The sequence below is a fragment of the Elaeis guineensis genome, chromosome 3 (genome assembly GCF_000442705.2).
Source record: "Elaeis guineensis isolate ETL-2024a chromosome 3, EG11, whole genome shotgun sequence".
Lineage (NCBI taxonomy): Eukaryota > Viridiplantae > Streptophyta > Magnoliopsida > Arecales > Arecaceae > Elaeis > Elaeis guineensis.
In genome coordinates this window covers 114,711,380-114,724,231 of record NC_025995.2, presented here as the reverse complement: position 1 = coordinate 114,724,231, position 12,852 = coordinate 114,711,380, and the positions used below count along the sequence as shown (strand labels likewise).

The following is a 12,852-nucleotide window of genomic DNA, read 5'->3' as shown; positions in this document are numbered from 1 at the left end:
CCTGAATTTGTTCTCTGCTGTTGTGCTTCACCACCAGTTAGATATCTGGAAATGAACCATGAAAACCCATCACAAATTTTCTTCTGAACAACTTAATTATGTTCCATAACCACTAATTATAAGCAGCATGCATTGATCAAGGAACAAGGAGATTTTTGATCAAGCTTACCTGCAAGTGATCATGCATGTGTCACCTTCCCTGAAAGGGTAGTTTAGTCACTGCATGCAGAGAGACAGGACCACGGGAAAGTAGTATTGTTGCTAATCGTCAGCATTTCTTTTAAGGTAGGAATCAGCCAGCTTCGAAAAGTTCATACTTCTCTTAGCACCGTTCGCTTTCAGCATGTGTGAGCCACTGTTATTGACGGAGAGAGAGAGTTGGCGGGGAACCATAACCCAGGTATAACGGGATTTTCTGGAAGCCTTTGAAGGTACTCCGGAGTCCCAATCGTCCGTTCCCTCTCAACGTGAGGCCCAACGGCTACCCTTCCCCACTACCTTTCGAACACTAGATTATTCTTCGCTGCAAAAGGGCGTGGTCCGTTTCATTTCTTTCTGCAGTGTTTGCCTTCACATGGTAGGTCCGCGGCTGCCTTTCTAGCTAAAAAGATGATATACACTTGGCAGGGGCTGGAATACCACAAAACCATGCCAGGATTGGAGAGCCAAGATGGCAAGAAGCTAGAATGACCGGAAAAGTAGTCCTTCCAGAGCGTGACGGCAAGTGAAAAACATGGTGATGGGTTTTTTTTTTTTTTTTTTTTTTTGGTGACAAAACATAGTGATGGGTTTGGTGCTGTATTCATACACGACAAAATCATGTGCCGCGCATGCATGCATGCATGTGTGGAGAAAAATTGACCCGCGTCAATACTCCACCCATATTTTCTTCCGGCGGCACAATTTCGGCGTGCTTTTTGACAGCAACGGTGGATTTATTTTGTCGATTTAAATTTTAAATTGCGAAGTATCAATTACGTGGTAGTATTTCGAATTTTGAATTGGGGATCTTTGTTGAATGAATTGTATGGAAATTTGGAACTTTTCCAACATTTTTTCTCTTCTATCTATTGTACTCTTTTCTTTCTTGTACTCGTCTTAAATCCTATGAAACAATTTCTAAATGGTAGGGGTGGGCAATTTTGTCCAAAGCATATGATTCACATAGTGACCTGACTCAAGCGACGTAGGGCCTATCAATCGGCTCATTGGCATTCCCTGCTAATTGGTTCAAATCTTTAATTGATGAGTGTACCAATAGGCCTGTTGTGCGCAAACAGAGGACTAAGTGTTAAGTTTCCTTGCAGAATAGCACCAGCAAAATTGGTCCTTCAATTAATATCTTTATTTTTTGGTGTATGTCTTCTGTGTTAAGTCCCAACCCTGGTCGTGATCAACAAATTTAGGTGGTTTGGATGAAGCAATAATAGACTTAATTGTGCGTCTAACTAGTTTGTTGATCTATCAATTTTTGATACTGCTAAGCAATAGGATTTCAATTTCGCAGGAAATATATATTGACTGAAATGATTTCACCTTGCAGGTTATGGGTTTTTTTCAAGGGTTTAGTCATAAGAAGATATTAGGTGATGGAAGCTCAGCAAAAAGCTCATTGAAGTATTTAATCAACTGTAGTTTTACATGTGCTAATCTGCATTAAGCCATATCTGGCTCTGCTATGTTCCTGTGTGCCTGCCCAGGAAACCAGGCATCTTAAACAGTGATCAATGAGAAATTAAAGTTCTCCGCGGAATGTTTTTTCTTCGTGCTTTGTTGCTTTTTTGTTGGGGGACTTCCCTGAAATTGTCGGGCAATATTGAGATCCAGTTGAAAGGAGATTTATGCATGACATCCTAGGAATCTAAAGGATCGGCTTTCCACTGTCTCTTCCAGCATCATACTTGCCTCTCATGTCACCATCTCTTCGACTCTTAGTAGATTGGCACTTCATATCTAAGGAACAATGTGTATGAAGTCTAGACATGACTTGAAAATGGTAGATAAAATAATTTTTCTCTGTCTGTTTATCAACAAGGACAGGTGTTCTAAATTCCATGGTAAGTTTGTTGAGGTTTGAATTTATGGACAGTTCGATGAATGCAATGATGCACACATTGTGAGGAGGCTTCTAAGCTTACAATTGATGCCTGTCAATAAGCAGCAGAATATATTCCACCCACCTCAGCGTCTGATGCTAAATCACCTTCACATGAGAGGCAGGTAGGCAGGCTGGCTTTAATAAAGCAAACTCAGAAGCAGTTCAGCATCATCAAAGACCAGGTACTTGTTACCATTATTCAAGAACAATCGAAACGTTAACGTGGGTTGGCATAATCACAGATGCTCTGGGAGGAATCTATCCCACCTTCACAAAAAGGCTGCAACCAGTGAAGGGATGAAAAGCTCGGTCCTCAGTTCCATATATAGAAGGAAAAGGTTCATGATTATAATGTTAATTGTCAAACAAAAAGCTCAAATTAACCGGTCATCAACCAACTATGCTAAAATAGTCAAAAATATTTGGTCGATCAAAATTTGGTTAATTATTTATGTTATTACACTTGGATAAGAAATTATCTTCAAATAACTTCCAATTTGTATGATAACAGGAAGAAGAAAGATCTGTTCACATTTTTCTAGCACATTTCCTCCTACAAGTGTGTGTCGGTCGTCCCATATGTCACAATTCTATGGAGCACTCGGTCCGACAACCTCCTTCTAAGATTTTTAGGATTGCGGAGAATGATCCTTCGATCATCCATGTATACAGCTCTAATTTTGCCTGAGGAGCGAAAGTTCATTTTGCTATTACACGAATGTGGAATAGTTCAGAATAAAGATTGAACCAACTTTTGCATAGATCTTGAGTAGTCCACAATTTGGAGGTTCAACCTATTTTCGTACATTGAGGTCCGGAGACTCATAGAGTGGAGGGTCACTTTCCCGTCGGTGGAGTTTGGGTGACTCGTAAAGTTGGTGGTGGGCATCTTTGTATCATCAAGAAAGTGACTCAAATCTGTCTGATATGTATAGGAGTGGACTTTCTTTTCCTTCCTCTTCTAGCAAATCTCCTCAATTCCTTTCCCTTATATTTTTGTCATATCAATTGCTCAGCAAATCTCAAGTACCATTTGAGGTATGAAAAAGAATCCAGGCATCTCTGATCAATCTAAACCAACATCGATCACAACAGAAATATATTTTCAAACATGAAAAAGTTAGCATATGATTAGTTCCCAATGTAATGCCAAGAGGTGGTTTCACAGAACGTTCAATGGCAAAATAATTTCTTATCTACATATTTTTTTGAGAACAATATCTCCCCTTGAAGGAGTAAAAGATCTTTATGCTCCCAAGTTCTGTGGCTGGGGCGTGGGAGCGTACATGACCGAAGTCTTCTACTTGCTCTGCAGCATGTGGCAGCGGAAGTCGCATAGAAGACCAAAGACCACTGAATCCGCTGAATTGATATTTCCATGAGTGCAAACAACGATATATATTAATACTCTACCCATTCACTAGATCAACGGAAGAAGTGAAAGGATTTAGTATTTTGAGTTTCATCCAGTTCAACAAAGTACAATGCAGAATCTTTTCTATTTTGCTGAACAAGTAGATGGATGTTTAGAAATTATAATAAGTTTTGCATATTGAAATGCTTAGAGAACGTGCAAGACAATGATATACAGGAGATTTTGCAGGAGTAGTCCATTTTCATATGATCATCATTCTCCACACCACCACCCCCCCACCCAAAGAAAACGGGAAAATGAGCAAGCGAAATGCTTTCCCAGCTATATTAAATGGAAAAATTTCCAAGATTAGTTCCCATAACATGACAGAAGTCCACATGTATATTGCAAGAGGACCGAATAGATGTGGGCTATAAATGGAAGTGTAACAGCTAGACCTCATCCATAAAAAATAGCCCAAATATATTATTTGGATTCTTAAATCCCATACAAATATCCAAAATTTTTTTGATAAATAATCAATATAATACTAAATAAACATCTGCAAGGATCCTCACAGGAAGCAAACGTGTTGAAAAACAGAAAAAATAGAAGAGAAGGTGAAGACGAGAATTTCAGAGGAAGAAAGAATACTTTCTCTAGGATCAAAAGGGTCATTTTTATTAATTTTCAGAGGCTCAATTTAGGAATTATACAAACATATTTTCCTCTAATTAGAAGATTGCATTCCTAATTAGAGGGATCTACAATTTAGGAATTATACAAACATATTTTTCTCTAACTAAAAGATTGCATTCCTAATCAGAGAGATCTACAATTTAAGAATTATACAAACATATTTTCCTCTAATTAGAAGATTGCATTCCTAATCAGAGAGATCTACAGCTCATTTCAACACTCCCCCTCAAGATGAGTTATAGATATCATAAAGACACATCTTGTCATGAATAAATGAAAAAGAATGCACACTAAGACCTTTGATCAAAATATCTGCTAGTTGACTAGCAGATCGCACATAAGGCATACAAATGATTCTGGCATCAAGCTTTTTCTTGATAAAATGTCAATCGATCTCGATGTGCTTCGTCCGATCATGTTGTACTGGATTATTAGCAATATTGATTGCTGTCTCGTTGTCATAATATAGCATAAGGGGCGATGACTGATAAAGACCTAAATCTAATAACAAGATCCGCAATCATAAAATTTTACACACGCCATGTGCCATAGCTCGATATTCTGCTTCAGCAGTAGATCGAGCAACTACATTCTGTTTCTTGCTTCGCCAAGTGATTAGATTATCTCCAACAAAAGTACAGTAACCTGAGGTAGAGCGACAGTCATCAAGTGATCCAGCCCAATCAGCATCTGTATAACACTCCACCCGTAGGTTGCCATGACAAGAATAAAGCAAACCATGACTAGGACAACTTTTGAGATAACGAAGTATCCGTGTCACAGCATCCATATGAACTGAACGTGGATCATACATAAACTGACTTACCACACTAACGGCGAATGCAATATCAGACCGTGTATGAGATAGATAAATCAAATGTCCTACCAATCGTTGATAACGTTCTCGATCAACAGGGACATCAGTATCGGCTACTAGTCGATGATTTTGTTCAATAGGAGTGGCAATAGGTCGACATCCCAACATACCGGTTTCTGTAAGAAGATCTAGAATATATTTTTTTTGGGAGAGAAAAATTTTTTTTGAACAACGAGCAACTTCTATCCCAAAAAAATATTGAATATGTCCAAGATCCTTCACCTCAAATGTCTGTGCCAGCTGAGCCTTCAAATGAGCTATCTCCTCAGAATCATCTCCTGTGACCACAATATCATCAACATAGACAATAAAAGTAGCAATCTTATCCTTGTTGTGCCGAAAGAAGAATGTGTGATCTGCATTGCTCTATTTATACCTCATTTGAATGATTGCTCGTCGAAAGCGATCAAACCAAGTATGAGGTGACTGCTTCAGACCATAAAGAGAGCATCGTAACTGGTATACTTTGCCCACTGTCTGAACGGTAGCAAATTCTGGAGGAATATCCATATATACCTCCTCCTGAAGTTCTCCATGAAGAAAAGCATTCTTTACATCGAGCTGAAACAGATCCCATCCGAAGTTAGCAGCACATGATATAAGGGTTCTAACAGAGTTCATTTTTGCAACAGGTGCAAAAATTTTATCATAGTCGATGCCATAAGTCTGTGTATATCCTTTTGCTACCAAACGAGTTTTGTACCGTTCAACAGTACCCTCAGATATCTGCTTAACTGTAAAAATTTATTTGCATCCCATAGTTTGTTTACCAGCTGGCAAAGATACAAGTTCTCATGTATTATTTTTTTCTAGTGCTGGCATTTCCTCAAGCATGACGGCTTTCCACTTGGAGTCTTCCTTAGCAACCTTCCAGTTCTTGGGTATGGAGACAGAGGACAAAGAAGTTATAAAACTCTGATAAGATGGAGAGAGAGACTCATAGGATACAAAGTTAGTGATGTCATGTTTGTACCTCACTTCATCCTTAAGTCGAGCAGGAATACTAGCATGACGAGTAGGCTTACGTCAAGCAATAGGAACATTTAGATCATCATTATCTAATATAAAATGAATGGGAGGTACAGGAGAATTACCATTTATCATAGAAGATGAAACCGTCGGGACAGGAGAGGAAGACCTGGAGACTGGAGAATGCGTAATAAGCTCTGAGAGAGGAGATGAATCAGATGAAACTGAAGTAACAGGCTGTGAGAGAGTCTCAGATACAGTTTTAGATGCTTCTCCTTGAGTGTCAGAATTAGCATTAATAGAAATAAATTCTCCTTGAGTATCAGATCCACCATTTGTACTAACATCCACAGTAATAGGACTCCCTTCAGAGAACTCCCCCTCTCTACCAGTTCCAGAGGTGACGGGAGAGGAAGATGACACAGAAGATATATAGAATGGCTCAGACTCCCGAAATGTTACATCCATGCTGATAAATAACTTTCGCTCAGTCGGACACCAACATTTGTATCCTTTTTGAGTAGAGGAATAATCAACAAAAATGCACTTGAGGGCACGAGTATCAAGCTTGGCAACCGAAGGTCGATGATCCCGAACAAAACAAACACAGCCAAATACCTTGGGAGAAATTATGAAAGAATTAGTTCCTTGTAGGCATTCAAGAGTTGTCTTATAGTCCAAAGTTCGAAGTGACATTCGGTTAATTAGATATGCTACAGTTAAAACTGCTTCTCCCCATAAGAACTTAGGAACATTCATAGAAAACATCAAACATCTTATCACTTCAAGTAGGTGTCTATTCTTTCTTTCAGCAACTCTATTTTGAGCCGATGTGTCAACACAAGTTGTTTGATGTATAATATCATTATTATGTGTATATTCCTCAAATTCTTTATTAAGATACTCTGTCCCATTATCAGAGCGAAAAATCTTAAGAGTTGCTCCATATTGAGTACCAATCATTTTATGAAAATTTCTAAATGATTGAAACACTTCATTCTTATTTTTCAATAGATAAACCCAAGTGCAATGACTAAAATAATCAATAAAAGTGACGAACCATCGATGACCAGAAATAGCGGTGGTCCCACAGGGTCCCCATACATCAGAATGAACTACCTCAAACATTGCTTTACTACGTAGGCCTGAGCCTGGATAAGTACTTCTAGTGTGTTTAGCTAGTTCACAGGCATCACATACAAGCTTCTCTTTATTATATGATTCAAAAATAGTTGGAAACATACGAGCTAAGAGAGTAAATGGAAGATGACCAAGCCTGCGGTGCTGGAGCAACAGGTCTTTCTCTTGTGAAGATGAAACTGTCAAACTGATTTCTGAGTAGCCTTCGGACACTCCTCCCTCCAAATAGTAGAGCCCATTACACATTATGTCAGTCCCAAGTTTCCTCCCTGTCTTTGGCTCCTGAAAGACACAATGTGTTTTGAAAAAAGTTACGGTACAATCAAGATCATTCGTAATAGCACTAATGGATAGGAGATTGATAGAAAATCTAGGGACATGTAGAACAGATGATAAGGATAATTCGGAAGTGCATTTGATAAATCTTTTCCTAGAAATAGAGGTAAAGGAGCCATGAGCAAGACAAACTTTATCACGACCAGAACAGGGAATATAAGACACAAAATCTCTAAAAGATCCAGTCATATGATTGGATGCTCTAGAGTCAACTACCCATGGAGAAAAATTACTACAGTTAAGAGCATGAATTTGATCATTGATATCTATTTGGGCAAAATTACCCTGATAGAGAGAACTGGTTGGTTGATTTGAAGAATCTTTTGTGGAAGTACTGCTTTCAGAAATATTTACACCAAATCTGAATTTTTTCAAAAGTTGTATTTCTTCGACTGATAAATCCCCCATAGAAGAAAAATGAGCCTGATTATACTGACCACGGCCTCTACCAGAACAACCACCTCCACGACCACGGCCTCTAGTTGGACGACCATGCAGCTCATAGCAGTAAGCTTTGATGTGGCCCGGCTTATGACAGTGGTCATAAATCTTAACCCCACGAGGTCGAGGCTGAATTTTTTTAGCAGAATTGATAGGAGAAGAGCTTCTAAGAGTAGTTGGTTGTACCACAAGTACAGATCGTATAGCTGTGTTCGTAGAAGGAGACATAGTGGCTAATCGAGTTTCTTCACTAAGAACCAAAGAAATAGCTTCATCAAGAGTTGGCCACTCCTGTGTACTAAGAATAGAAGAGCGTCAATACTCAAACTCTGGGTTTAGTCCATCCAAAAAAATAGCTTCATCAAGAGTTGGCCAAAGAAATAGCTTCATCAGCTCTTCACTAAGAGCTGACGCTCTATCCATTTGCGGAATACATCAACATCACCAGATGAGTAGGGGTAAAGAAACTATAAAAATTAAAATCGTTCCACAATCTTTTTAATTCTCTAACATACTTTGTTACAGATCGGGAACCCTGAGTAAGTTTCCGAAGCTCTCGTTGGATCTTATGGGCATGCATATTATTGTCTTTATAGAAATAAATTGTGGCTACAGCCTGCCATAACTTATAAGCATTTGTCAGTGCCTCAACCGTATGAGCAACACTTGGTACCATAGAGGCAAGGAGCCATGCTACCACCCGAGAGTTATTAGAATTCCACTGTCTAACAGCTATCTCATCTCCTTCTGGCCGTTTTGCAGTACCACTTATAAACCCCTCAAGATTGTGAGACTCTAAAATTAGACGAACATGTCGCGTCCAACTCAAGTAGGTACCCGACCCATCCAATTTGATCGGGTTAGTTTCTAGGGTGATCTTTGAAAACTCACTACTCGAGGTACGAGATTTCATCATCCTAACCATTAACTTTTCTAAATCCTTCATGGTTAAAGGATTTTTATCACCCATTGTCAAAACAAAATACTTAAATGATCAAGTAAACAAGAACAATCTTGAGGGAGGAAAAGGTATTTGATTTTTTCTCACCAACGATCTGAGATAAATTCAGATGACGAATAAAAAATATCGAATATCTACTTGCATGAAAGACACCTCGATAATATTCAGAAACTCCCAAAAAAGATGCTCCAAATGAGAAGGGGGTCGGCGGCTTTCGTTCTCAATCCCATGGTTCACGGGTGGATATGGCGGTGGCGTTGACGGCAGTAGCAACATTGGTGGCATCGACGGCAGTGGCGGAAGCAGCAACAGCGGTGGCGATGGCAGGATGTGGTAGACATCGGATCCGGAGAAGATTTGAGATGCAGTAGCGGTCATGACAGTAGCGTCGGAAGCGTCGGCTGTGGTGTTGACGGCAACGGCTGTGGAGACGGCAGTGGTAGCGATGGAGGCTTAGGGTGTGGGATTGAGATGAGGCGGAATAGAGCGTATTCATGGAACAGAGAGCTCTGATACCACGTTGAAAAATAGAAAAAATAGAAGAGAAGATGAAGACGAGGATTTTAGAGGAAGAAGGAATACTTTCTCTGGGACCAAAAAGGTCCTTTTTATTAATTTTCAGGGACTTAATTTAAGAATTATATAAATATATTTTTTTTAATTAGAAAATTATATTTCTAATTAGAGGGATCTATAATTTAGAAATTATATAAATATATTTTTTTCTAACTAAAAAATATTTTCTATCAGAGAGATCTACAATTTAAAAATTATATAAATATTTTTTTAATTAAAAATTATATTTTTAATTAAAAAGATCTGCAGCTCATTTCAACAAAATGCTAAGGAGCCTGTCCCGACAACAGATTGATCAGTCTAACGAGTGCTTGATGGCTCTTGCTGAAATTCCCATTACAAATGCTATCCCAGGCTAGCAGATATTAGAAGGGCCTGATACAGCACGGAGTTGATGGAAGAGTTTTTTCTTGGAGAAAGAGTCATGATTTCCTTCCCAAGCGTATGATTTCACACATTGTTTTTATTCTGCAACAACAGTCTGCTTTGAAGTGTGTTGAACCATCATCGTTATGATTTCACAGATAAAACAAGGCGACGCACACTTGAAAATATTTTTGTAATTAGTTAAGAGAGTAGGATGTAATGGTCCAGCATAATTTTTTTTTTCAAAAAATCATTTCTAAAAATATAGTTATTTTCTATAAATGTTATAATTAAAAAAGAAGCTTTTTTTTTTTTTTTCTTGTAAAAATTCTTGATACACGCGCATGCATACATATGTATGCATATATATCTGTAATGCATACATATATACTAAAATAATGTGAATGATTTATCTGAGGACAACATTTTAAACAATTATACATGAAGATTTTGCAAGGGAAGATGGAATTGATTTGTTACGCTCTTGTTTTTTTTGGTGCTTTTGCATGGCAATCTTAAAACTGGCAATTCCTCCGCCAATCAAGCTTTGAACACGTTCTTGAGATCCCTGAATCGGCAAGGAGACAATAAAGCTTAGGACCAAGTAAATTAGGCTAGACCAAGATCCAAACAACAAATATCAAACCTAACAGGACATTGGATCAACATCATTTTTTCTAGCTGGCATCCATTCAATGCATGATTTTTAAAAGCTTTCGTATTTGCGGTAGACTAAACACCCACCTGGTCTCGATTTTATATAAAGAAACTTTCCATCTCTATTCCTGACTCGAACGGCTTTGATATGAAATCGTCACTTTTCCAAGATAGAATAGAAGCTTTCTTTGGATACGAAAAGAAAGTTTTTGCGTGCAAATTTGATGTCACAGCTCAGTTTTGATGCCAAAAGGTCTATAGGCAGGCGGGTTGAAAACAAAGGATTGATGGGGCTGCTACCTCGTGAACAAATCTGCACATCAAAGGCACGTTGGCAACTTGTGAAAGCACTCAACTAATGAAAAGGGGGCGAGAAGGGATGACATCAAAGATACCGAAGATGGGAATGATCGAGATCCGAGGATCGGATGGATGCTGATACTTGGACCTCGAATGGAGAGATGGCAAATAGATTGGATGCGGATCGTTAGACGTGGTTGTGAAGGAATTGTCCCCCCTATGCATAACAAGATATCTCTTATCATGTCTCATCCATATATATATGGCTTAAGTTGTCAACACTATAAAAATAAAAGAAGCTATGGAGCCATAACATTTGCCTTCGTTGCTTTGGTGTATGGTTGACATCGATGAGGGAATGCATCTTTGGCTTGTATAGGCCCAATGGTCTTATGACCTTTGATCCCACTAGGGGTTAAGATTCTAGGACTTAAAAAAAACAAAAACACTACTATACGGAGAAGCAAAGAAAAGATGGTAATCCAGATTTCTCTGTTTACAACTTGTACAACAGAAAATTGGTTAGGTAGAGAAGCAGGAGTGCAACGATCCATAATCCAGGGCGGTTAACTAGATGGGCTTTCGTTGGGCTAAAGATGAAATGATTATAAGAATTTAAACGCACGAATTCCTGTGGTCACTGTGGATGGGCCGGTCCAGGAGGCCCTATATGAGTCGAATCGCTCAAGAGTCGCTCAAGAATCGCTTCAAGATAACCTCTGAGCATCGCCATCTGGATGGTGAAAGCACAGTCGCTCGGATTTACTACTAAAAATTAGTGTGCTAAAAACAATAATGTGATTTGAGTGGAGGGGTGGGGGGTTATGGTCTGTTATGAATGTGACTGGACCTAAGACCATAACTTCGGGGCTGGGAATTACTTCCATTGGATCTGATCCACAGTTTCATTGGGGGAATGTGTGGTGATTGGCAGTTCGTTTGAACTAGCAAGCCGACCCAAGTTCCATAAAACGTGGACAGGGTTTAGTTTGCAATTACCTAGTTTCTAAGATACCGTGCCGTCTAAGCCATGAAATGAAATGATCCACGCGAATCCCTCACCACTTGTAGGATAAACAACTTCACAAGATTGGCTTGCTGGAGCTCATATTGCAACCTTACCACGGCTGCAATGATAGAATCTCTACGGTCCCATCAGGGCAGTTGAACCTCGGCTGGTGGACAGGGCCAACATTAAAAGAGTTCTTTGTCATTGCTGAGATCGTTCGATGCAAGAAGGCTTCGTTTTGCCCGTCTAGAAGGAGTGACAACTCCGTATCATCTACCATGATTGAAGGAGTCATCTACCATGATAGAAGCACAACGAACCAGCTGGAGTCATCAATCCCTCGATGATAGTGATTAGTGTCGACTACTCCCTCACGGCAGCGGTCCTAGTCCTTCCCCGTCCATATCAACCCTCGAATGATTAAAATGACTCTTAAATGAGATGTTTAGTTTCTTATAGAAAGAGTGATTTCTAGACTGGACCATAATTAATCCAGCCCCAACGTGAACAAATTGCACTCTACACCAACTATACCATGTTAGTGGTGCACCACGCCAATCGAACTCCTCATTCATCACGTGGCTCATCTTGTCATGGTGCATGTAATGTAGAATATAATTTGTTTCATTTCGTCTTGAATTATCTCTATGGTGCCTCGCTGCTGTAATATATCTGATGTAGAATATAATTTCTTCCTAACACGACATTCTATTAGATATGTTGGGTATCTGTTATGGCGGCACAGATTTCATTGAATGAGAAAAGGAGTAACGATATTAGTTTCAAACTCTGCACACTATTTGTCTACATGGAATATTCTTCACATTGTTAATCTTAATTTTTAAATTTTCTGGATAGACTTAAATATGCTGAAGACTTAAATTGCTCCCAAAGAATACAATATAAGCATTATTCTATGAGTCAACATTAACGATGACATTTAAAGATTTTGTACTAATTCCAATTAGGTTAGAAGAAAATATCGAGTTTATTACATTTTTTTTTTCGACTGCAATTACTAATCATGAGGTACCTGCATAACCATCCAAGAGATGTGCTGGAAAGGAAA

At 38.9% G+C, this 12,852-nt stretch overlaps 1 long non-coding RNA gene across 1 annotated transcript; it reads left to right on the top strand.

Moving 5' to 3' along the window:
- The first annotated feature begins 573 nt into the window (after positions 1–573).
- Positions 574–1,753, top strand: LOC140856137 (uncharacterized). Its single transcript, XR_012139504.1, has 2 exons — positions 574–736; positions 1,544–1,753. It is a non-coding gene; the product is annotated as an uncharacterized lncRNA (long non-coding RNA).
- The last annotated feature ends 11,099 nt before the right edge of the window (positions 1,754–12,852 follow it).